At 40.2% G+C, this 25712-nt stretch overlaps 1 long non-coding RNA gene across 1 annotated transcript in view; it reads right to left on the bottom strand.

Moving 5' to 3' along the window:
- Positions 1-25712, bottom strand: part of LOC122440097 — a 73044-nt gene that overhangs the window by 29877 nt on the left and 17455 nt on the right. The window contains exon 3 of the long non-coding RNA XR_006269046.1: positions 15604-15740. This is a non-coding gene — a long non-coding RNA (uncharacterized LOC122440097). The remainder of the gene's footprint in view (positions 1-15603; positions 15741-25712) is intronic.

Below are 25712 nucleotides of genomic sequence, written 5' to 3'. Positions count from 1 at the left end.
CAGCAATCAGAGCAAAAAAAGAAGTAAAAGGAATCCAGATAGGAAAAGAAGAAGTTAAACTCTCGCTATTTGCAGATGACATGATCCTCTACATAGAAAACCCTAAAGATTCTACCAGAAAATTACTAGAGCTAATCAATGAATATAGTAAAGTTGCAGGATATAAAATTAACACACGAAAATCCCTTGCATTCCTATATACTAACAATGAGAAAACAGAAAGAGAAATTAAGGAAACAATACCATTCACCATTGCAACAAAAAGAATAAAATACTTAGGAGTATATCTACCTAAAGAAACAAAAGACCTATACATAGAAAACTATAAACCACTGATGAAAGAAATGAAAGAGGACACAAACAGATGGAGAAACATACTGTGTTCATGGATTGGAAGAATCAATATTGTCAAAATGGCTATTCTACCCAAAGCAATCTATAGATTCAATGCAATCCTTATCAAGCTACCAACGGTATTTTTCACAGAACTAGACCAAAGAATTTCACAATTTGTATGGAAATACAAAAAACCTCGAATAGCCAAAGTAATCTTGAGAAGAAGAATGGAACTGGAGGAATCAACCTGCCTGACTTCAGACTCTACTACAAAGCCACAGTCATCAAGACAGTATGGTACTGGCACAAAGACAGACATATAGATCAATGGAACAGAATAGAAAGCCCAGAGATAAATCCACGAACCTATGGACACCTTATCTTTGACAAAGGAGGCAAGGATATACAATGGAAAAAAGACAACCTCTTTAACAAGTGGTGCTGGGAAAACTGGTCAACCACTTGTAAAAGAATGAAACTAGAACACTTTCTAACACCATACACAAAAATAAACTCAAAATGGATTAAAGATCTAAATGTAAGACCAGAAACTATAAAACTCCTAGAGGAGAACATAGGCAAAACACTCTCCGACATAAATCACAGCAAGATCCTCTATGACCCACCTCCCAGAATATTGGAAATAAAAGCAAAACTAAACAAATGGGACCTAATGAAACTTAAAAGCTTTTGCACTACAAAGGAAACTATAAGTAAGGTGAAAAGACAGCCCTCAGATTGGGAGAAAATAATAGCAAATGAAGAAACAGACAAAGGATTAATCTCAAAAATATACAAGCAACTCCTGCAGCTCAATTCCAGAAAAAATAAATGACCCAATCAAAAAATGGGCCAAAGAACTAAACAGACATTTCTCCAAAGAAGACATACAGATGGCTAACAAACACATGAAAAGATGCTCAACATCACTCATTATCAGAGAAATGCAAATCAAAACCACAATGAGGTACCATTACACACCAGTCAGGATGGCTGCTATCCAAAAGTCTACAAGCAATAAATGCTGGAGAGGGTGTGGAGAAAAGGGAACCCTCTTACACTGTTGGTGGGAATGCAAACTAGTACAGCCACTATGGAAAACAGTGTGGAGATTCCTTAAAAAACTGGAAATAGAACTGCCATATGACCCAGCAATACCACTTCTGGGCATACACACTGAGGAAACCAGATCTGAAAGAGACACGTGCACCCCAATGTTCATCGCAGCACTGTTTATAATAGCCAGGACATGGAAGCAACCTAGATGCCCATCAGCAGATGAATGGATAAGGAAGCTGTGGTACATATACACCATGGAATATTACTCAGCCGTCAAAAAGAATTCATTTGAACCAGTCCTAATGAGATGGATGAAACTGGAGCCCCCTTATACAGAGTGAAGTAAGCCAGAAAGATAAAGAACATTACAGCATACTAACACATATATATGGAATTTAGAAAGATGGTAACGATAACCCTATATGCAAAACAGAAAAAGAGACACAGAAATACAGAACAGACTTTTGAACTCTGTGCGAGAAGGTGAGGGTGGGATGTTTCAAAAGAAGAGCATGTATACTATCTATGGTGAAACAGATCACCAGCCCAGGTGGGATGCATGAGACAAGTGCTCTGGCCTGGTACACTGGGAAGACCCAGAGGAATCGGGTGGAGAGGGAGGTGGGAGGGGGGATCGGGATGGGGAATAAGTGTAAATCTATGGCTGATTCATATCAATGTATGACAAAACCCACTGAAATGTTGTGAAGTAATTAGCCTCCAACTAATAAAAAAATTTAAAAAAGAAAAAAAAGAATGTGTTAATAGATGTTTCCTCTTTATGTGGTATGGCCTCTCTACTATCCCCTAAACCTTTAGCTAAAACCTACTTTAAGTAGGAACACTGGCAAAGTGAACTGAGACCCACGTGATGAACCCAAGGAGAGTGGGAAAGGCAATGGCGTAAAGCAACTGATGACCGGATGGAAGACAATCCCCCACATCCCACAGGGACAACAGGAAGTTGACTCCTACAGGGGGTGCATGAAGGGGATGGGGAAGCTACATCTTGCCATCTAGAGCTAGGGTCCGTTAAGTCAACAGGCATGTAAGTGATGTTAGGGGAGAAGAAGGTCCCAACAAGAACCTATACTATGCTCTTCCCTGGAGTTGGCAGTATCAGCAGGGGTGAGGGGTGGGGGGTGGGGGGTGATGTCTGAAAACTGGGAATGCAGGCATAAAGAAATCAATCTGAGAACCTAATGTGGCTTTGACTTCTTGTCAGCATATAAGTATGCTCACATCTATACCACCTCAATACAGAGATACATAATAAACACTCTATCTGTACTTTAATCACCATATTTCACTCCTTCACACCATAGTCCTATATATTAGAAGAGTTGTCACAAACACTATGTTCACTTCCTCACCTCACATCCTCTTTTTAATCCATACCAATCTGCCTCCACTAATGATCACTGATTTCAATAAGTTCACAAAATGACCATCTTTTAAATTCTACAGTTTGTGAATACTATTTAGTCATTGTCTATTTTCAAATAAAGACAGAGGCTCTAACAATTAATTTTGAAAATGAAAAAACTTACTGATCAGTGTGTGCGTGCTCAGTGATGTTCAACTCTTTGGAACCTCATGGACTGTAGCTGGCCAGGGTCCTCTGTCCATGGGATTTTCCAGACAAGAATACTGGACAGGGCTGCCATTTCCTTCTCCAGAGGATCTTCCTGACCTAGGAATTGAACACGCATCTTCTGCATTGGCGGGCCAGTTCTTTACCACTGAGCCACCTGAGAATCCCTTCCAATTTAACAAGTAAACACAATTTCATATTTCACTATTGTAAAAATTAACAGGCACTTTTTCTTCTGTATCTTACTTGCTCTCTTTGCTTCATTTGGTGCTCATGATCCCTTTATCCTATTTCAGAACTTTCTCTTCAACTTCCTCTTATAACTTTGGCCTTTTCAATTTCATAAGCCCCACTTTCACTGTGCAGCTTGTAAATAACAGTATCAGAGTAAGAGAGAGCAAAATGCATTCTGAATTCTACAAGAGGCTTGGTATGACTAGGTTACAGAAGGTGAGGTAGAACAACAACTCATCTGAAAGATCAATCAGATGAGTGACCAGGGGTCAGATCATAAAGGGTTTTGTAAGCCAGAGTAAGATGCTCAAGATTTACCTTCAGATCAATGGACAATCATTGAAATGGGTGATGATCAATTTGGAATCTTATAGTCAGATTTTTCATCTTAGAAGTTCATTCTGGAGAAAGAACTGAGTATATACAGAGACTGGAAGAAGGAAGACCAGATAAAGAGATGCTGTGATCATTCAAATGTGTAATTATAGTGGTCAGGACGTACACATGTTCTATGGGTAAAGGAGATAAAAGAAGTGGAAAAATTCAAGAGATATTCTGGAAGCAGAACTGATAGAACTGGATGGTTGATTGAAAGATGAGAAAAGAGTTGATAATGGCCGCCAGGTTTTTGGCTTGGAATACCAAGTGGATGGTCAGGCCATGCACTGAGATAACATATATGGGAGGAGGAAGAAAAGGAGACTCCGAGAGGTGGGCTGATACATGTAAGGGCCCTACACCCACGTGAAAATGTCCAGTGTGTAACTGGATACTTGCATCTGAATTTCAGCAGAGAAATTTAGACTGAAATATAATTTTGGAAATCATGAGAGTATAAAAAACCATTGGAGAGGTGAGTTTGACCATTGAGTTCCTCCTCTCCTGTATTTACCATCTTCACATCAAACTGTAAGAACATAACCATGGGCTGAACAAACAGTTGGACTGAGTGCTCTGATGCCTGGTGAGGAATGAATTACAGAGACCCATTTGGAGCTTCAGACACTCAATCTAGGCTTTTTGATGTCTTCTACATAAATCTGTAAACATTAAAAGAGAGAAGGGCCAGGAAGAACAAACAGAACAGGTGACCTCAGAAGAAACAAAGACAATCCACAAAAGAGAACTGTTTGAAAGAGAATTGTTTAAAGAACTGTACAGATTGTACGATTGTACAGAGAATTGTTTAAAAACTCTCATGATAACAGCAGGGATGTGACAGAATATTAAATCCATAACAAGTAAAAGTAGAACCTTCTGTGATAGGAACTATCAGAAATCAAGAAAATTTTCCTCAAAATTAAAAATATTAGTATCAAAATTAAAATTTTGATAGGAATTTGGGAAGAAAAATTTGAGTAAATTTCCCAAGAGGCAGAATAAAAAGGCACACAAATAGAGTATATGATAAAAAGCAGTTACGAGACACAAGGTCCGACATCCAGTTAGTTCACTCAAACTGCATTCAGATGCTCAAAGCAGCTACTTTATTTCTTATAGATAGGCAATTTCATGAACCCCATGCGTTCCCCACCTGGTCAGTCGCAGAAACCTATATTTTAGTCCAAACCAGTAAATTCAACCCAATTCAATAATTTTAAAGCTTTTTTAGTAAAATTTCACCCTTTTGATTTCCATGCATTTCCTCTGCTCCTCCCAGATGACAAGTAGTTAGGGGAAAGAAAATTGTGTCATCTGTACTTTAAAGCAACGAGACTGAAGGCAAAATAGCGTCCTTAGATCTGCCAGCAGTCTCCTCTTGTTCATCTCAACTAATGAGTACCAGCCAGCCCCGCTGATGCTACCTGGCTAGTATGCATCAGCCCGGTTCTGAAAGGCAATGAGGAACTCTCTGAGCATCTTCTCTGCTCCCCACCTGGATCTCTGTCGTCATAGCTTCTGAACACTGTGGCTTCTGCTGCCAGGGCACCTCACCCCTTGCCACAAAAGGCCAGAGACCACTGATGATCAGCTTAACCAGCTTCTGTTTCTTTTCTGGGAACTCAGGAGTGCTCAGAAAATAAACTCTGACTCCTTCCACCTAGCTAGGTTGGGCCACTGAATTTACCTTCGTGTCGCCAACCCCCAGACTGGTTCGTAAGGCTTGCAGAATACCTTCCTCTACCGCCCCAACCAAGGAACAAACATTCCTCTCAGTCAATTGAGCACCATGTCTGCACTACAGTGAAAAGCCCAGGGAATATAGATCTGGTCACATTTCCCCCTTCAGTCTCCTGTATTCAGCAACCACCCCACACGAACAGGAGGAGCATTTCTAGAGCGTGTGCTCTCTCTTCTCTGGTCCTCCTTTGCCCTACTTAACGTATATTATTTTCTATGGTCTTATCCACCAAGTCTGCCCCTTTCAATGTGTTAGAGGGGTAGGTAAAGGAATTTGGGGAGCTTCTGTCTCTCTCAGATATTGCAAGACTTCAAGTCTATCACTTTGCTTTGACCTCAAGTATCTCTGGTAAGTATCAAAAGCTGAGTATAGACTCTGCTGCTGCTGCTGCTGCTAAGTCGCTTCAGTCGTGTCCGACTCTTCACGACCCCATGGACTGCAGCCTACCACGCTCCTCCGTCCATGGGATTTTCCAGGCAAGAGTACTGGAGCAGGTTTCCGTTGCCTTCTCCAAGACTCTTTGCAGCGCTACTCTAAAAATTCTAACCCTATTCCTTAAGGCAAAGTGATGCTTCAGGTTAAACACAGAAAAGTCCATGTACAAAGAATAGCAAAAAAAAACAGAGAATATTAATATATTGTAATATACTCTCTTGTGTTAACATACTGTCTTGAGAATTTAACATATCTTCTTGAGCTTTAGTGGCTACTTCTGGGAGTATGGCTGTGGGAGTAGGAAGTAATGGGGACTGTATACTTGGAGTTTTTCCTGTGTCTCATAAAATGCATCATTTTAGTATTTTAATGAACACTTTTGAACCATGGGGAATTAGAACAATATTCTTGCCCATACTTTGGGTAAGGAATAATATCTCCTTGCCCAACAGCATCACCTCTTTCATACCAGAAAGATATTCATAGCAGTAGAGACTGACAAACAACCTCTGTGCTTAGTGGAATAGTGGTTTCCCAAGAGATATCAATCACAGGGAAGGCAAAGTGATAGCATGTTGAACAGGCTAACCCCACAGAGCCTCTTCTTGAGCTCATAGAGTGTAATATTCTGACCTCATAGATAAAGGACAAACCTCCCATAAGTGTTCTAACATTCAAGCTGATCAGTACTGGTGCGTCTGTAGTTTCACTTACATCCCACTGTTCCTCCTCGACATCTCTTAAAGCCCCCTACTTCCCCTCTCCTCTTTCCTGCCCTTATCATCCAAGCTTTTATCATTACTTACCCTAATCAATGGGCTTTTTCCATTTCATACCTTGTCCTCTAGTCATGTATGGATGTGAGAACTGGAATATAAAGAAAGCTGAGCACCAAAGAATTGATGCTTCTGAACTGTGGTGTTGGAGAAGACTCTTGAGAGTCCCTTGGATTGCAAGAAGATCCAACCAGTCCATCCTAAAGGAAATCAGTCCTGAATGTTCATTGGAAGGACTGATGTTGAGGCTGAAACTCCAACACTTTGGCCACCTGATGTGAAGAACTGACTCATTGGAAAAGACCCTGATAGTGGGAAAGATTGAAGGTAGGAGGAGAAGGGGACAACAGAGGGTGAGATGGTTGGATGGCATCACCGACTCAATGGGCATGAGTTTGAGTAAACTCTGGGAGTTGGTGATGGACAGGGAGGCCTGGTGTGCTGCAGTCCATGGGGTCGCAAAGAGTTGGACATGACTGAGCAACTGAACTGAACTGAACGTTGTCTTCTGCTCTATACCTGCTACCCTCAATAAATGTTTATGACAGTGAATGAATAAATGGATGCCTGCCTGATTTTGAGTCACTGAAATACAGTTGGCATCCTCCATGCTCTTTATTATAGATTATTCAATAACTCATAGTTTCATTGAGTTAGACAAGACTGTGATCCACGTGATTAGGTTGGTTAGTTTTCTGTGACTGTGGTTTTCAGTCTGTCTGCCCTCTGATGGACTCCCACCCACTTCCCTGGTGGCTCAGACAGTAAAGAATCTGCCTGCAGTGCAGGAGACCAGGGTTCGGTCCCTGGGTCGGGAAGATACCCTGGAGAAGGAAATGGCAACCCACTCCAGTATTCTTGCCTGGAAAATTCCATGGACAGAGGAGCCTGGCAGGCATGGACAGAGGAGCCTGGCAGGCTACAGTCCATGGGTCGCAAAGAGTTGGACAGACTGATTGAAGAAGGATAAGAGGCTTATGAACACTTCCTGATGGGATAGACTGACTGAGGGGGATACTGGGTCTTGTTCTGATGGACAGGGCCATGCTCAGTAAATCTTCAATCCAATTTTCTGTTGATGGGTGGAGCTGCATTCCCTCCCTGCTATTTACCTGGGCCAAACTATGGGGGAGGTAATGAAGATAATGGTGACCTCCCTCAAAAGATCCCATGCATGTACTGCCACAGTCCATGCCCCCAACCCTGCAGCAGGCCACCACCGAACCACACCTTCACTGGAGACTCCTGGACACCCACAGGCAAGTCTCCTGTGGCATCACTGTCCCTTTCTCCTGGGTCCTGGTGCACGAGTTTCTGTTGTGTCCTCCAAGAGTCTATTTCCCAGTCCTATGTAAGTTCTGACAGCTCTATGGTGAGGTAATGGCAACCTCCTCCAAGAGGACTTATGCCATACCCACACCCAGAGCTACTGTCCCTGTGGCAAACCACTGCCAACCCATACATAGGGCCAGACATCCTGGAATGTGAACTCAAGTGGGCTTTAGAAGGCATCACTACAAACAAAGCTAGTAGAGGTGATGGAATTCCAGTTGAGCTATTTCAAATCCTAAAAGACAATGTTGTGAAAGTGCTACAATTCAATATGCCAGCAAATTTGGAAAACTCAGCAGTGGCCACAGGATTGGAATGGATTCATTCCAATCCCTAAGAAAGACAATGCCAAAAAAATGCTCAAACTATTGCACAATTGCACTCATCTCACACGCTAGCAAAGTAATGCTCAAAATTCTCCAAGCCAGGCTTCAATAATATGCAAACCATGAACTTCCAGATGTTCAAGCTGGTTTTAGAAAAGGCAGAGGAACCAGAGATCAAATTGCCATCATCCATTGGATCATCAAAACAGCAACAGAGTTCCAGAAGAACATCTATTTCTGCTTTATTGAGTATGCCAAAGCCTTTGACTGTGTGGATCACAATAAACTGTGGAAAATTCTGAAGGAGATGGGAATACCAGACCACCTAACCTGCCTCTTGAGAAACCTGCATGCAGGTCAGGAAGCAACAGTTAGAACTGGACATGGAACAACAGACTGGTTCCAAATAGGAAAAGGAGTACGTCAAGCCTGTATACTGTCACCATGTTTATTTAACTTATATGCACAGTACATCATGAGAAACGCTGGGCTGGAAGAAGGACAAGCTGGAATCAAGATTGCTGGGAGAAATATCAATAACCTCAGATATGCAGATGACAGAACCCTTATGGCAGAAAGCAAAGAAAAACTAAAGAGCCTCTTGATGAAAGTGAAAGAGGAGAGGGAAAAAGTTGGCTTAAAACTCAACATTCAGAAAACAAAGATCATGGCATCCAGTCCCATCATCTCATGGCAAATAGATGGGGAAACAGTGAAAACAGTGACAGACTTTATTTTGGGGGGCTCCAAAATCACTGCAGATGGTGACTGCAGCCATGAAATAAAAACACGCTTGCTCCTTAGAAGGAAACTTATGACCAAATTAGACAACATATTAAAAAGCAGAGACATTACATTGCCAACAAAGCTCCACCTAGTCAAGGTTATGGTTTTTCCAGTAGTCACGTATGGATGTGAGAGTTGGACTATAAAGAAAGCTGAGCGCCAAAGAACTGATGCTTTTGAACTGTGGTGTTGGAGAAGACTCTTGAGAGTCCCTTGGACTGCAAGGAGATCCAACCAGTCCATCCTAAAGGAAATCAGTCCTGGGTGTTCATTGGAAGGACTGATGCTGAAGCTGAAACTCCAATATTTTGGCCACCTGATGCGAAGAACTGACTCATTTGAAAAGACCCTGATACTGGGAAAGATTGAAGGTGGGAAGAGAAGGGAATGACAGAGGATGAGCTGGTTGGATGGCATCACTGACTCAATGGGCATAAGTTTGAGTAAGCTCTGGGAGTTGGTGATGGACAGGGAGGCATGCTGTGTTGCAGTCCATGGCGTCACAAAGGGTTAAACACGACTGAGTGACTGAACTGAACAGAACTGAACTGATTCAATAATTCCTAGTTATTCAATGAAGAAAAATAATTTATAATTATTTATTTGGTACTCAAAATGTTTCCCTATTACAAAGTGAAATTTCTACTTGATTCATAAAGTAGCATATTTTAAATCATGTTAGTATATTTTTGAGCCATACACATGACATTAAAATATTTCCTCAAGTCAGTCAGTCAGTTCAGTCGCTCAGTAATGTCCAACTCTTTGCAACCCCATGGACTGCAGCATGCCAGGCCTCCCTGTCTCTCACCAACTCCCAGAGCTTGCTCAAACTCATGTCCATTGAGGCGGTGATGCCATCCAGCCATCTTATCCTCTGTTGTCCCCTTCTCCTCCGGCCTTCAAAATTTCCCAGCATCAGGGTCTTTTCTAGTGAGTCAGTTCTTCGCATCAGATGGCCAAAATATTGGAGTTTCAGCTTCAGCATCAGTCCTTCCAGTGAATATTCAGGACTGATTTCCTTTAGGATGGACTGGTTGGATCTCCTTGCAGTCCAATGGACTCTCAAGAGTCTTCTCCAACACCATAGTTCAAAAGCATCAGTTCTTCGGCACTCAGCTTTCTTTATAGTCCAACTCTCACATCCATACATGACTATTGGAAAAACCATAGCTTTGACTAAATGGACCTTTGCTAGCAAAGTAATGTCTCTGCTTTTTAATATTCTGTCTAGGTTGGTCATAACTTTTCTTCCAAGGAGCAAGAGTCTTTTAATTTCATGGCTGCAGTCATCATCTGCAGTGATTTTGGAGCCCCCCAAAATAAAATCTGTCACTGTTTCCATTGTTTCCCCATTAAGTACCTAGATGTTTCTGCATGCTTTTCCTAATTATTAGCTCCCCCAAATAGTTCATTTGACCAATTAATATACAATTTGAATAAAGCAAAAGAATATAGTGATCTAATTTTTTAAATGTTAGATAAAAAAGCTGTTCCTGAAGAATTGTAGGTAGTTTATATAGGCTGTTGGGCTTCCCTGGTAACTCAGCAGGGTAAGAATCCACCTTCCATGCAGGAGACCCTGGTTCAATTTCTGGGTCAGGAAGTTCCCCTGGAGAAGGGATAGGCTACCTACTCCAGTATTCTTGGGCTTCCCTGATGGTTCAGATGGTAAAGAATCTGCCTGCAGTGAGTGAGACCTGGGTTTGATCCCTGACTTGGAAAGATTCCCCTGGAGGAGGGCATGGCAACTCACTCCAGTATTCTTGCCTGAAGAATCCCCATGGACAGAGGAGCCTGGTGGGCTACAGTCCATGGGGTCGCAAAGAGTAGGACTTAACTGAGCGACTAAGCACAGCACAGCACATATAGGCTGCTATCTTATTTTGAAATAAAAGTGTTCTGAAGTCCTTGCTAAATAATGATGCTTTATAAGAATAGAAAGGAAATAGTTTAAAAGAGAACTAGAAATAACTCAGTAAACTTCTGAATAAAAATACACTTTGAAGGTGGCTTAGAAATTATTCAGCGATCTCTTGCCCCTCCCCACAGACACATGATCACACAGGGAATATCTCTCTTTATCTCTCTCTCACTTTTGTTCTCTCTGTAATTTTTTGAGGTTCATAATTAGAAACTTCAAATTTCTCTGTGACCTTAAAAAGGAATTCTTGCCTAACCAGGAGAAGGGTGGGTTTGGGGAGTTGAGATTATTAGTAATATTATAGAATGAAACATATAGAGATGCTTTCAAAGCTTTATCAGGCTCTAAAATTAGTCCCTAGACTTGCTGGCAAATTACCAAATCACTAAAGTCCTGATTCTAGGACAGAAATATGACCTTATTCAATCATTATTTACAGAAAAGGGTGGGGTATATGCTCTGAAATGCACTGGTGGAACATTTTTCCATACTCTATTTAGTCTCAAAACAATACTTGGCCAAGTGATTTTTTTTTTAATCTGCTAGTATGATAGTTCTTATTTTTACAGGCCACTTTAATCATCTTTTTTGCCAGCCTGGGGATTAATGACTGTGTGTGATGTTTAACAGCTATCCCAAACAATCAGGATAGCTGGCAGTAACTTCACAGTAATTGAGATCCCTTGAAACCTCTGACTTATGAAACCATCAGCTCATCCAACTCTGACATCATTAAGTAGGACTATTCTTTTTATCAGTAAAATCACTTGGTTCTTTCCAAGCTCTGCCCTTCCAAGTTCTGCATAAAGCATTGTTTAAAATGTATAAATTATTATATTTACATGGGCTATTATGATCAAATAATTAGAAAAACAAGCAGGCTCTTATGCCTTACCATTCCCATGACTTACCCATTTTTGAATTAAGTATTAAATCTTTTCACCTTCATTGATTAGATTTATATGGAACAGTCTCTTCATCAGAGAGGAAAATCTAGTTCAGACAATGACATTTGCTCATCAATATGTGTGTTAAAAAAAAAAAATAAGAAAGAAAGAACTTGAGCCTTAAAATATAACTAAATAAGCTGAAGCCTAAAATGGTATCACCTAAAAGTCAGAATACTAATTCTTATTAAAATCCACTATGTTTAAAGTTTGAGTTAAATCAGGTACACTCTTGTAATTTCCTGAACATTTGTCTTGAACACTAATTAGAAAATCTGGAGATAGTACTTGACATTCCTAACATGTCCCAGAAGCCTTTGTGTTCATTCTTTCTATTCCAATCTCCCATTTGGAAGCAATCCAGAATCTCACAATCAGACAAACTTGACTCACCAAGATTCACTTTGTCAATGTGTATCACTCAGGGAGACCATGGGAACAATTACTTAGTGTATGAGTGAGAGATAGAAAGTAAGAAAAGATCTCTATTACAATGAGATATAAAACAGTTTTCCATCAAGAGTATATTCAGCTCTTTATAAAACAAAGGTGTTGTTTCTTTGCTTTTGTACACAGATGTGTCTTTAAACATGCAAGAGAAACCACACTGAAAAAGTAACTGGAAATCAATCATGTCAACATTATGCTCTGCTTATGTCTAAACCATAGGCTGGAACTGAGCTGACCTAAACCTTGCTCAATGTCAATATAACCACTAGCAACATGATTTAAAAAAAAAAAAAAAGGACTCCAAGAGTAATGAAAATGAAAATATAACCTATGACACTGATTTAAGTTTTGACAGACATTTTTGGTCAGCATAACATATGAGCTCAGAAACGAAGTTCTAGCCATGTACCTTTCAGAAAAGACTTCCTCTATAAATAAAGTTGTTATAGGAAATGACTAGCAGCATCATACCCTAAGCATCTTGGCCAATAATAAATTGAACATTAATGGAAACTGACTATTCCTTACATGTCCCAATGAGCTAACAGACTAAACATCCAAGGCATCTGGAATTACTTGCCCTGTTATGAGCTGTCAGTTTATCATCTTAGGACCTATTTGATGTGACTGGTGCTCTTAAAGGCCTCAGTAATTCTGCTGTGGAACTAAAATTCCATCTTGAGTAGCCGCAGGATTTGTTGATCATCAGGACAGGTGGAAAGAGAAGGAGCTTGATGAGGAGGACTTACCAACCTCCAGTAACATGCACACAAAGAAAAAGGGGACCAATGCATTATTTTCATATTATGTCTGGCTGGCACGTCAGGATTGATTGAAGAATCCAGCAAGAGAAAGAGAGTCATGTCTGCATTCAGACATGAACAGGCAGTTACCCACTCTATTTCTTGTCAACGGCTTAGATCAGTCTCTCATTTTTAGGACAAATAATAATAAAAACCATAAAGAAAATGCCAATTCCACCCCGCCACAAAACTTTAAAATATAAAATTTATTTTAGCTAATAGCCTTCCTCCCTTGCCTCCTGTACAAAGCCAATCTGATGTGAAAATGTTCTCTCCTAAGTGATGGAATGCGCAGTCATGCACCAGCGAACTCGGTGCAGAATATCAACGTGCCTGTTCTGGAAGAAACCGCTCAGGGGTTAGAGGGAGCACACTGTTGGCAAGAGAGGCGCTTTCATGCAGGAGGGCAGGCCCCGCATCTATTTCAGAAGATGGAGGTTTATCTTCCAATGGAGGGCTTTGATGCTATTCATATGCTAACAATATCACCATTTCCTCACAGCACTCAATACACAGGGAATAAAAGACATCATTTGCTGACATGGGGTGCAACACTTTCCGTCCAGCATACTGATCAAAAATCTGCATTCAGCTTCCACAGCGAAGCCACCACATAACCTTTAAATCGTTCTTTGAACACTTTAAGATTCCGGTCAAAATAATTTCCCATTTTAGAGAATAAAATGATGAAACAAAGAACTCTAACTGTATTTTCCCTCCACTCCGAACGTGTAGCTTTAGTGCCCCGAGGGCTCTTTTCATCTTGTCTAAGTGCTGGCATATGATGTGATTGTTAACAGAGCTGGCCACCAGATGAAGTGAATTATCTCAACTGCCAAAGTTCCCACTTTCTTTCCAATTTAAACATCGGTTTAACACAGAAACTGAAGGGTATTATGAAAGCTTTAATATGAACAAATTCAGACATGAGAAAAACAATACTGCAAGGTTTTTGCAAACAGCCAAACAAATACATAATTTTTTGAACCTGAAGATGAGTCAGAAAAATGAGTGGTGGAGCAGAGCAGACAGGGTATGTGCTTTAGCTGCAGCAAGGGAGAAGGACCCCTTTGTCTTAAATAAACATCTTGTACAGAACAGGGCATGCTTTTATTTAAGAGAGTGAAATCGTGAGGTCATTAACAAAACACAGCGATCAACAACAAAGACTTCTGATTTTAAATATTTCAAAATGCATATCATCAACCTGGACGATCTGAAATGTTTTCAATAGGCTCCTCTGGATTATTAGGGTCCTTTTCATTAGACAATTTGCCTTTCTCATGGAAATTTTTTCTCCATTTGGATCACTAGCTGGTAACAGAATGTGCCAGCATATGTCCTGAATGGCTCCTTGAAAATGAGGCTTCATAGCTAATTCATAACCATAAAATTTGATGCTTTCTCACACAAAATAAAGCTTTTCCTAGTATATGCTTTAAAAATTAAAATATACACACTGAAGTCAAAAGAATATGAATTATCACTAATCTTTAATCTTCTTAAGCTTTCATAATAAAATAGTATTAATATGCAGATTGTGTAAATAATTGTGTTCACAATTAGAGAAATTTACCCTTATCAAGATATGAGCTTTGAAGAATTGAAATAAGATTTGAAAAGTCATATTTAACTAAGATTTAATAATATACAAGTTAAATACATATGAGTTTGCTACTCAAAAATATTCCTAAAAAGTTAATAACATTATTACAAATTTTTCCCTGAAAAATACTACTCCTTAGGGTCAGTTAGCTACATAAGTAAATAAAGTTAACCCTTTTACTATACAGAACTGTTCTAATCATCATTTCCATCTTAAAAGTATAACTTGGGAATGTACAAGACTAGGAAATATGTGTGCATTGATTGTACAAAACATTATTCTATTCAAAGCACAAAATTACTCTATTACTCTATTAAAAGTGCAAAAGGGTATCACCATATAAGGACTGCATGGCTGTTCACCTATGGAATGCACATTGAACATTATTGACAAATTCAGAACCACCATATGCAATGTTCAATGGCATTTCCAAATATAAAATACAAATACAGTATGTAATACACAAGAGCATGTTGCATACCAAATGATCAAGCAATTTACTGAAGATTAGCCTTTAAGAAACAAACAACACTACAAATACCATATGCACCTGATAATGATTTATTTTTTACATTGGCAATATTCATCAGATTGATCTTAAGTTAAAAACAAGTTCTCAAAGAATTCTCTGCCTGAGCACCCTTTGTGGTAAATGAAAGGAGAATTATAGGACCAGTTTGCCAAAAGGGACCTTAGAGATCATGTAATCTTATTTTTAAATGGAAAAATGGAAAAATCAAAACATCAAACTGCTCACCCAAATTTACAAAGCCCATTAATAGCAGAGTTCCAGGTCTCCTGGTTCTCAGGCCAGGCTCAAAATGAAAGCTATCCTAATTCACTCATATTTACTCAAAACACACATATACTTACTTTAAACCTTTATAGGTTCATCAGGTTGTCCAGTGTATCTTATACAGGAACACCCAACTCTGGGATCTGACAGGGCAACATCATATACTCTCAGTGTGATTTTTCATTGACAATGACTCACACGTCCCTTGGATTCCCTGGGGAACAGGAGATGATGACCTCAATAGGAAAACAGACATGGCTCCATGAAAGTCATAACGGAACCTCAAACTGTTTAATTCTGAAATGGGTTCTGCAGAGAACGCCATCAAGGGGATGTTTTGTTCTTCCTCCAGAGTGCTTTAGGAAACACCAAACGTGTACCAAACCTCCTCCCTCACTGCCATCAGTCAGAGCTGTTAAGCAGAGAAAAAGCCTGAAAATTAAAGAAGAATATGTGGCTCCCAACTGCACACTTCGGCAATATGTACTTTCCACCCCACCTTCCTCTACAGCCCATCTCCTCTAGGAATAGCAGAGAAGAACCTCCCCCAGAGCCTACCACCCATTAAAAGTGTTAAGTCAAATCACTCAAGCAAACTCCAGGATAAACACCTGGATATAAACTACCAGCTGTAAGGAGACGTGGTCACTCAGCATCCACTTTTTTCCCCAACAGAACCTTGGGAACTGTCTTAACACTGAAATGTCAAATACCCAGACAGATTCTTAGTAACAGGGCAAAAAAACAAAAAACAGTGCAATAACGATCTCTTCCTGAACATCATCTTTTCCACTTCCAGGTGAACAGCTCCAGCCTACACCATTCCCTGAAAACCAGGATTATAATGGGAATTTGGTGTGATCCAATGGAACACACTTGAACAATCATGCCAGAAAGCCAACAGTCTAGAAATGGTGAGGAGGGGGAGGGTCGGTGTCTGGGGGAAAGTTAATTTTCAAAACATTACCAAAACAGACCATTTTTATGTCAACCACCAAGTATGTCATCTTCTGTGAGTTGCAGAAATAGGAGTTCCCTTATAAGATTTAAGGGGATTCCCAGGGAGTACTAGTGGTAAAGAATCTGCCTGCCAATGCAGGAGATGTAAGAGACATTGGTCCGATCCCTGGGCTGGGAAAATCCTCTGAAGGAGGGCACAGCAACCCACTTCAATATTCTTGCCTGGAAAATCCCCATGGACAGAGGAGCCTGGGGGGCTATAGTCCATAGGGTCACAAAGAGATGGACATGACTAAAGTGACTTAGCAGACACACCTAAGACTTAAGAGGACTTGTTACTAAGTTTTAAAATCATTCTACAACCATCAAATTTAATAATTCAGTATCCAGCATTGTTCATAAAGTTCTGAGCACTGCCATTAACCAGACAGATAAAACAAATCTTCACCCATATTAATCACTCTACTTCCTTCCCAGACTCAGTAAACCCCCACTCTTATATCGATCAAATTATAGTGGGAATTACTCTGTGTTATTCTAACTTTCAGTAAGACTTATCTAGCAGGAGGAGAAGGGTACGACAGAGGATGAGATGGCTGGATGGCATCACCGACTCAATAGGCATGAGTTTGAGTAAACTCCGGGAGTTTGTGATGGACAGGGAGGCCTGGCGTGCTGCGATTCATGGGATCGCAAAGAGTCAGACATGATTGAGCGACTGAACTGAACTGAAGACTTATGTTTAAATAGAGTCTATGCAGTACATAGAAATGTCTCTATGAACCAAACTATTTACTATCCATGTTGTCTTTTATTGTCAGTTTCCTTAAAAAAAATCAATAATCAATAAAGCTGGGGGTGTAGAGATTATACAACTTAAATATGTACCCACCTTACTAATACAGTGCAATAGCTACATAAACCAAATTTAACATTACTCATCAGTAATGAGACACGGATCAGCTTAAACAACAATGGCACTGCTGAACGGCATTGCAGTCTAGGCCCAGAGGTTTCACTGACTACTGACGGCTGTTATATCTCTTTTTGATATTGTATATGGTTAGTCATATTCTGAATTCTTCAAAGTCCATCAGGTAACAGTGAGATTAAAGGTTTGCCTTTCACCACTCTGAATACAGCTGGTCAAGCAGTGATAGATGACATCACCCCTGATGGAGTTACTATGTCTAGATAGACACCTGGGTAAAGGGAGGGAATCATACTTTCATTAAAGTATAGCTACAAATATCTTCATAGTGCATTCTCCAGATTAGTTCTGATGCCCCTTCAGATTAATGATACTAAGGATTTCCTTGAAGAAATATGGACCTATGATTACTGCATCGGCATGGAGAATCAGCAGTTTAGAAAACTCCTCTGAAATAAGACCCGAGAAGAGAACTGCTGTAGACCAACAACGTTTCCCACCCATCATGTTTATCATCAGTCTGTACTACCGTTTGATTGACATCATATTGCCTCGAGATAATTCATTCTGCATATTTTTATAATAACTGAACTTTTATTTCTATAGACTATCATGGGATATAGAGAAGAGAAATCTTTAAAATTCAACAAATTTCTTAGCAAAAGAGAATAAAACGCTAGTTAACCTGGGTGCATGCATGCTAAGTCACTCTGGTCTTGTCTGACTCTCTGTGACCCCATGGACTGTAGCCCACCAGGCTCCTCTGACCATGGGATTCTCCAGGCAAGAGTACTGGAGTGGGTTGCCATGCCCTCCTCCAGGGAACCTGGTTGGGCTGTATCTAATTATTCAGCTCCTTGCTACATGAAGTGTGTGTTCAGGGATCAGCATGATGGCCGCCACTGGGAACATGCTAGAAACGCAGAACCTCTGATGTCACTGGGCCTCTTGGAGCAGCATCCATATTTTAACAAGATCCCTGTGGGGGATGGTTACGTGGACATTAAATTTTGAGAAGCACTAATATAGCTATGTTTATGACGTTAGAACCATAGAGAGAATGCAACCCAGTGTATTCCATGTATGTCTTTCCTATAGCCCACAGAAAATGTCAACTTGCGTTTGATACATATTGTATGAAGTCTCAGGGCTAAACAACTAAAGGCCAATGAATCTCCTTGACACAACTTGGGAAACATGTTTTCTCAAATCTTTGAATCATCAAATATTTTGAAAAAAAAATTAGAAGGTAAGAATCAACACATCCAATTTCTAGCTCTTTCTTGCCTGTATTTGTTTCCTGAGGTAAATAAGTTTTCATCTCTGTATTCATTCTGTGCTCCACACTGTGGTGGGTGGTTGGGATTTAACACTGGACAAAACAGACATGGTTCTCTTAACTTCAGTTTACTATGGATAAATGGAAGGGCATTTTAGTCAAAAAAGTAGATATATAAAATTTCATGGTGATTTGAAAGAACAGTGAAAGTGAGCAGTCTGTTCAGTATAGGGCAGGATATACGGTGAATACACTGGGAAGAGAACGAGACACAAGTATGCGTTCTTTAGCATTTGGTCTCATGCAAAGATCAGCCATCACAAATGTTGGGAAAGGGAACTCATGAGCCCGGATTTTAGAACTACTTCCCTGGCCTCGATTGGAAGAATGGATTTAAGAAAAAAAAAGGCTGAACACAGGGGTTTCTGTTAAAAGGGCATTGAAGTCATCTAATGATGAGATGGTAAGAACCTGAAGTGGTAGGAAAGGCAAGACAGAAAAGGTACAATGTCTAAACCAAGGATAAGGAGTGTATGCCCCAGCGGTGGGGAGGCAGAATGGGGAGAAATAGACAAAGCTTCAACTAATTCCAAAGTGCCTAGTTCAGTTCAGTTCAGTTGCTCAGTCATGTCTGACTCTTTGCAACCCCATGGACTGCAGCACACCAGGCCTCCCTGTCCATCACCAACTCCCAGAGTTTACTCAAACTCATGTCCATTGAGTCGGTGATGCCATTCAACCATCTCATCCTCTGTCATCCCCTTCTCCTCCTGCCCCCGATCCCTCCCAGCATCAGGGTCTTTTCCAGTGAGTCAGCTCCTCACATCAGGTGGCCAAAGTATTGGAGTTTCAGCTTCAGCATCAGTCTTTCCAATGAATATTCAGGACGGATTTCCTTTAGGATGGACTAGTTGGATCTCCTTGCAGTCCAAGGGACTCTCAAGAATCTTCTCCAACACCACAGTTCAAAAGCATCAGTTCTTCGGTGCTCAGCTTTCTTTATAGTCCAACTCTCAAATCCATACATGAGTACTGGAAAAAATATAGTTTTGACTAGATGGACCTTTGCTGGTAAAGTAATGTCTCTGCTTTTTAATATGCTATCTAGGTTGGTCATAACTTTTCTTTCAAGGAGCAAGAGTCTTTTAATTTCATGGCTGCAGTCACCATCTGCAGTGATTTTGGAGCCCAGAAAAATAAAGTCTGACACTGTTTCCCCATCTCTTTGCCATGAAGTGATGGGACCGGATGCTATGATCTTAGTTTTCTGAATGTTGAGCTTTATGTCAACTTTTCCCCTCTCCTCTTTCACTTTCATCAAGAGGCCCTTTAGTTCTTCTTCACTTTCTGCCATAAGGGTGGTATCATCTGCATATCTGAGGTTATTGATATTTCTCCCAGCAATCTTGATTCCAGCTTGTGCTTCATTCAGCCCAGCATTTCTCATGATGTACTCTGCATAGAAGTTAAATAAGCAGGGTGACAATATACGGCCTGATATACTACTTTCCTGATTTGGAACCATTTTTTTGTTCCATGTCCAGTTCTAACTGTTGCTTCCTGACCTGCATATAGGTTTCTCAAGAGGCAGGTCAGGTGGTCTGGTATTCCCATCTCTTTCAGAATTTTCCAGGGTTTGTTGTGGTCCACACAGTCAAAGGCTTTGGCATAGTCAGTAAAGCAGAAGTAGATGTTTTCCTGGAACTCTTGCTTTTTCGATGATCCAGCAGATGTTGGCAATTTGATCTCTGGTTCCTCTGCCTTTTCTAAAACCAGCTTGAACATCTGGAAGTTCACAGTTCACGTATTGCTGAAGCCTGGCTTGGAGAATTTTCAGCATTACTTTACTAGCTTGTGAGATGAGTGCAATTGTGCAGTAGTCTGAGAATTCTTTGGCATTGGCTTTCTCTGGGATTGGAATGAAAACTGACCTTTTCCAGTCCTGTGGCCACTGCTGAGTTTTCCACATTTGCTGGTATATTGAGTGTAGCATTTTCACAGCATCATCTTTTGGGATTTGAAATAGCTCAACTGGAATTCCATCACCTCCACTAGTTTAGTTCATAGTGATGCTTCCTAAGGCCCACTTGACTTTGCATTCTGGGATGTCTGGCTCTAGGTGAGTGATCACACCACTGTGATTATCTGGGTCATGAAGATCTTTTTGGTGTAGTTTTTCTGTATATTCTTGCCACCGCTTCTTAGTATCTTCTGCTTCTGTTAGGTCCATACCATTTCTGTCTTTTATTGTGCCCATCTTTGCATGAAATATTCCGTTGGTATCCCTAATTTTCTTGAAGAGAGCTCTAGTTTTTCCCATTGTATTGTTTTCCTCTATTTCTTTGCATTGATCACTGAGGAAGGCTTTCTCATCTCTTCTCGCTCTTCTTTGGAACTCTGCATTCAAATGGGTATACCTTTCCTTTTCTCCTTTGTCTTGTGCTTCTCTTCTATCCACCACTATTTTTAAGGCCTCCTCAGACAATCATTTTGTCTTTTTGAATTTCTTTTCCTTGGGGATGGTCTTGATCCCTGCCTCGTGTACAATATACAAAGTGTCTAGTAGGGCAGTTGTAAAGAGTGATGAAGCTGTTAACTGGGAACAATATCATAGTGGAAGGAGTGAGTTTGGAACAAGGAAAGAAAAGAGATGATGAGTTTTACTGAGTATGTTTGGTTTAGAGGTCTGAGGATATTTTGTGGAGACCCTGGTTGATAGGAAGGAATGAGGATCTATTCTTTGGACAAGATGACAGATTAAGGACAAACTAGTAAACCTCTAGTATCAAAATGGATTTTGCTAACGTTTTGAAGGTCATAGACATCCAAGAAAAGACTTCTGATGATAGTATATGTGCACAAACACTTCAGAAAGAACATTTGGAAGTGCAGTTAGCATGGATTATTTTAATTCTAAAATAACTTTAATCTTCAAAGCAGAGGAGACAGAGGAGAAAAGTCAGAAGTAGAGAGACCATTTTGACAGCAGTAAGTTACTACTCCACAAACTGCAAAAGAAAAAAAAAATATGTTTCATGGACAAAAAGAGGGGTTTATGGAAGGTTTTTGTATATCTATAATCAGCTTGTCAGAGACCTGTGTTTTTGTAATTTCTACGTTTAAGGGGTAATGATTGCAATGTGTCTCACCCTTCAAACTTTTTATTAGTGATGAAATATGCTTGGAATGCCCCAAACTCTCATTCCCCAATCAAGTGTCCTGTGTGTTAGCTCTCACTGTATTGATTGACATTTGTCCCTATGAATAGTAAACACATATGCACTTCAGTGCATATCAGTAACTAAGGAGAAATGAGAGAGTACTGCAAAGTGAGACAGGAATCTCTCCCCTCTCTGCCTCACTGTGCAGTCACAATAGGAGAGCCAAATAGTAGAATCCTTTACCTATTCGATTCAGAAACTCAAAGGTAAACCCACCTTAGATAACCTGATGTTCTTTCTAGCTGCTCACTGCCTCCTTAGTCACAATCTTCTGATGGACAATTAAAAGTATGGCAGAGACTAGAGCTGTACATTTTTATTTAAAATAAGCACTATCATCAGTAACAGAGAGTGTGCTTGCCTTTGTAAGACAACTATCTAGATATGCTTGCCTCTGCTTGAAGCAGCACTGGACTCCCCACTCCTTTGAGAGTGTAATGCGCTCTCCTAGGACAACAAATCCTGACTTTAAAGACTTGGCAGAAATAAATGACTTAAATGGACTTTGAGAAACACGCCACGGTTTTATCTCTTGCTTACCATCATGTGGGGAATGCTTGGGCTCTCAATTAAGAAACGGATATGTTGTCACTCACCAGAGAGCATTGAGTGTTATTTCTGATGGGTAAGCTACAGAAAAGAGTGCAGTGCTTCTATCTCTCTTTCCCTTTCTCTCTCCTTCTCCTCCTCTTTCCCCTAGGGTCTTTCTCTCTCACTCACTTTTTCTCTCTCTCTCTCTCACACACACGCACACAATAAAGAGGGAAACCAGAGGAAATGATGAGTGTACAATGTAAGTCAGAGTTAGCTGCTTTAACCTTTTGTTACTGAGAAGGAGCAGACACAGTGAGGGGAGAGAGAAGAAAAGAAGATTGAAAGGGTAACAAACAGTGCCGTGAAAGCAACCGGGAGCAAAGGAGGAGTGCAGCAAGGCTAACACCCTGAACTGGGGCCCGATTCAGAAGCAGGGTCAGCTTGGTGTAGGGGAAGAAAGGAGGTGGGACCCATTGAGACAAACAGTGATGAAGTGTGAAACCAAAGTCAGCAACGACACCGGTGGAAATCAACTCAGCAGAGTATTTTTCAGTCTGACACGAAGCTAAGCAAAGGAGCCTCCCTCCTCACTCTGCCTGCCTTTGTCTTCCAGCAAACCCTGCAGGCTGATATGATTTCAACAGAGCCCTGGAGACAGAGCCGGTGGGGTGAGAATGGACAGTGGAAGGAGGGCGGGCATGCAGAGCCAGTTCCTAACTAGCATTCAGCATTAGTTCCTTACTAATTGCCAGACCCCGGGGGAACTAGCTCAGCCCTCAGCCTCATTTCCTCACTTGTAAAATGGAGATGATCACGGTACATTCACTGTCGATTTATTGTGACATTTTCACAAGATAATATAAATGATATTCAGTCCATTTTAGCTACCCAATCAACAGCAGATATTATTATTAAATATTGCTAATTATTATTAAAACCATTGAAGTCAGAATCCAAAATAGCTTACATTTACAGATCTGTGAAAAGGACAGATCCTTAGAATGACCAACTCATTTGATCCTTAGACTGACTTTTCCACAGATGAGAATGCTGAAGCACAGCGCAGTTAAGTATAATCACAGCTCTAAGAACTTGAACCTCAAGCAGCTAGATCCAGAATCTTTGCTCTTAAAATTATGCTATATTACCAAAGTGTCCTTGGAAAAAATCTGTTCAGCTGTTGCATTTTATAGATGAGAAAACTGAGTCTCACAAAGGTCATATCATTTGTTCTGTGCTACACAGCCAGTCAGGCAATCAGCCCATTATAGAATTCTGAGGGCCTGTTTCCATAGGAAACACTCTTCAACACCAAATGAATAATCCAGGGCCTGCCCTGGAGGTTGAAATGCTTGTTACATTTCATCCAGTTACTTTCCTCTATAGAAAATGCAATGAATAACATTATTTATTCATATCAGATTCATAGTGGGGAAGGCATCTTTGTAACAAAACTTGATAAATTTGTAACTGTTGATATTTGTTTGTGTGATGAATGTAAAAGAATAGGAAGAGAAGAACAGAATCAACTTGTATTAAGTAATCACTATGCTTGGCACGCCATGAACCATGAAAACCGACAACATCTGATCCCACAGATACGGAACAGGTCCTGTGGTCAGAAGGGTCTAATAAGAGCTAGTAAGAATATGATTCTTATTTTAGAAGCTATAAATAAAACAAGCATTTGTACTGATGTTGAAGTGGAAATCTGACTCTCACAGCCTTTGGAATTCACTCAATTTGTTGGTATTTGTTGATTTGGTAGGTGATGAAGAGCAAGCTTCCTAGGTATATGGGCAAGTTTCTTCATATGGAACACGCAACCTCAAGCCCCAGGAACTCTACCTCAAACTGGCATCCCCTTCCTGGGAGAAGTTGCTGCAGGTCACAATGTAGGCAAAAGGTCAGAAAGAGGAAACAGATTCATAGAAAGAATTGCATGTCCTAAAACTACCTTTGGACAAACAACACCAAATAAAGGATTGTTCTCTGCTTTAAGCCTCTCCTTCTTCTGTGTCAGTATAAATCAAGACCCCAGAAGAGGAGTGCGAACCCTCTAAGATGAAAATAAGGATTCCCCAAGATAAAGGCACCAAACTTCAATTTCAGATCATCAAGTGATACCTGCTAAGATGAAGATTCCATGCTCTCTGAACAAGTCTTTGCTGGTGTCTTCATACTCAATAGTCCAATCTCACCATTCATCTGGGTCATAAAAGCATCACAATGTTGTAATACCACTCTTTTTTTTTTCATTTTTAAAAAAAATTTTTGAGGTATAGTTGACTTACAACATTGTATTAGTTTCTGGTACATAGCAAAGTGATTCAGATATATATATATATATATATATATTCATATTCTTTTCCATCATAAGATACTGAAAATAGTTCCCTGTGCTATACAGTAGGTCCTTCTTGTTTATCAATTTTATATGTAGTAGTCTGTGTTTGCTAATCCGCAGTTCCTAATTTATCCCTCCTCCTCCTCCCCTTTCCCCTTTGGTAATCATAAATTTTTTTTCTACGTCTGTGAGTCTGTTTCTATTTTGTATATAAGAGCCTTTGGATCATATTTTAGATTTCACATATAAGTAATGCTGCTCTGTCTTTTCCATTTACCTGAAGTGGACACTTTCCCTCTACTGAGCTAACCATTAATGCTTCTAGATTTCAGCTTATAGGTAACAGCAGGGGTAAGGTGGAAGCAAGATTATAGGTATATGATTCACCAGTACACTAGGTGTCTACCAGTACAGAAGCAACCAATAGGGACTTTAGCAAGGATGCCCCGTAAAGAGAAGAGGACAGCTCAATGGCATATGTCCTCTGCACTCTTACACTCTTACACCCTTACACCCTGTGTCTCCTACCATGGATGGCTGTCTGTAGGGTTTCTAAGTGCTGACTCTGCTGAAGCTGAAGACCTCAGCGGGACAAGTGTTATGGGGAGTGATTGATTGAAATTCAGAGCACTTTGCAGAATGATTTGTTTGACATTCCCAGTAGGAAACTCTTGTTTGTTGAACTTATTATTCATTCATGTATTCATGAAAAAAATACAATAAATGCATAATCTCTGCATAGTGCCTCAATGATCACATTGAAATGAGCCCAGAGCTTTGCAGTGCTAAGCAAGGTCTTTAGATTGCAACAGAACAGTTTTACATGGCAATATCATTAACTGTGTCTAGAGTTTACATTATGCTTATAAATCAGCCAGGGAAATTTAACCTGCATTGTAATTTAAGGTTACACA

This window comes from Cervus canadensis, chromosome 4 (assembly GCF_019320065.1).
Source record: "Cervus canadensis isolate Bull #8, Minnesota chromosome 4, ASM1932006v1, whole genome shotgun sequence".
Classification (NCBI taxonomy): Eukaryota; Metazoa; Chordata; class Mammalia; order Artiodactyla; family Cervidae; genus Cervus; species Cervus canadensis.
This window is presented reverse-complemented; position numbering and strand designations above follow the sequence as displayed.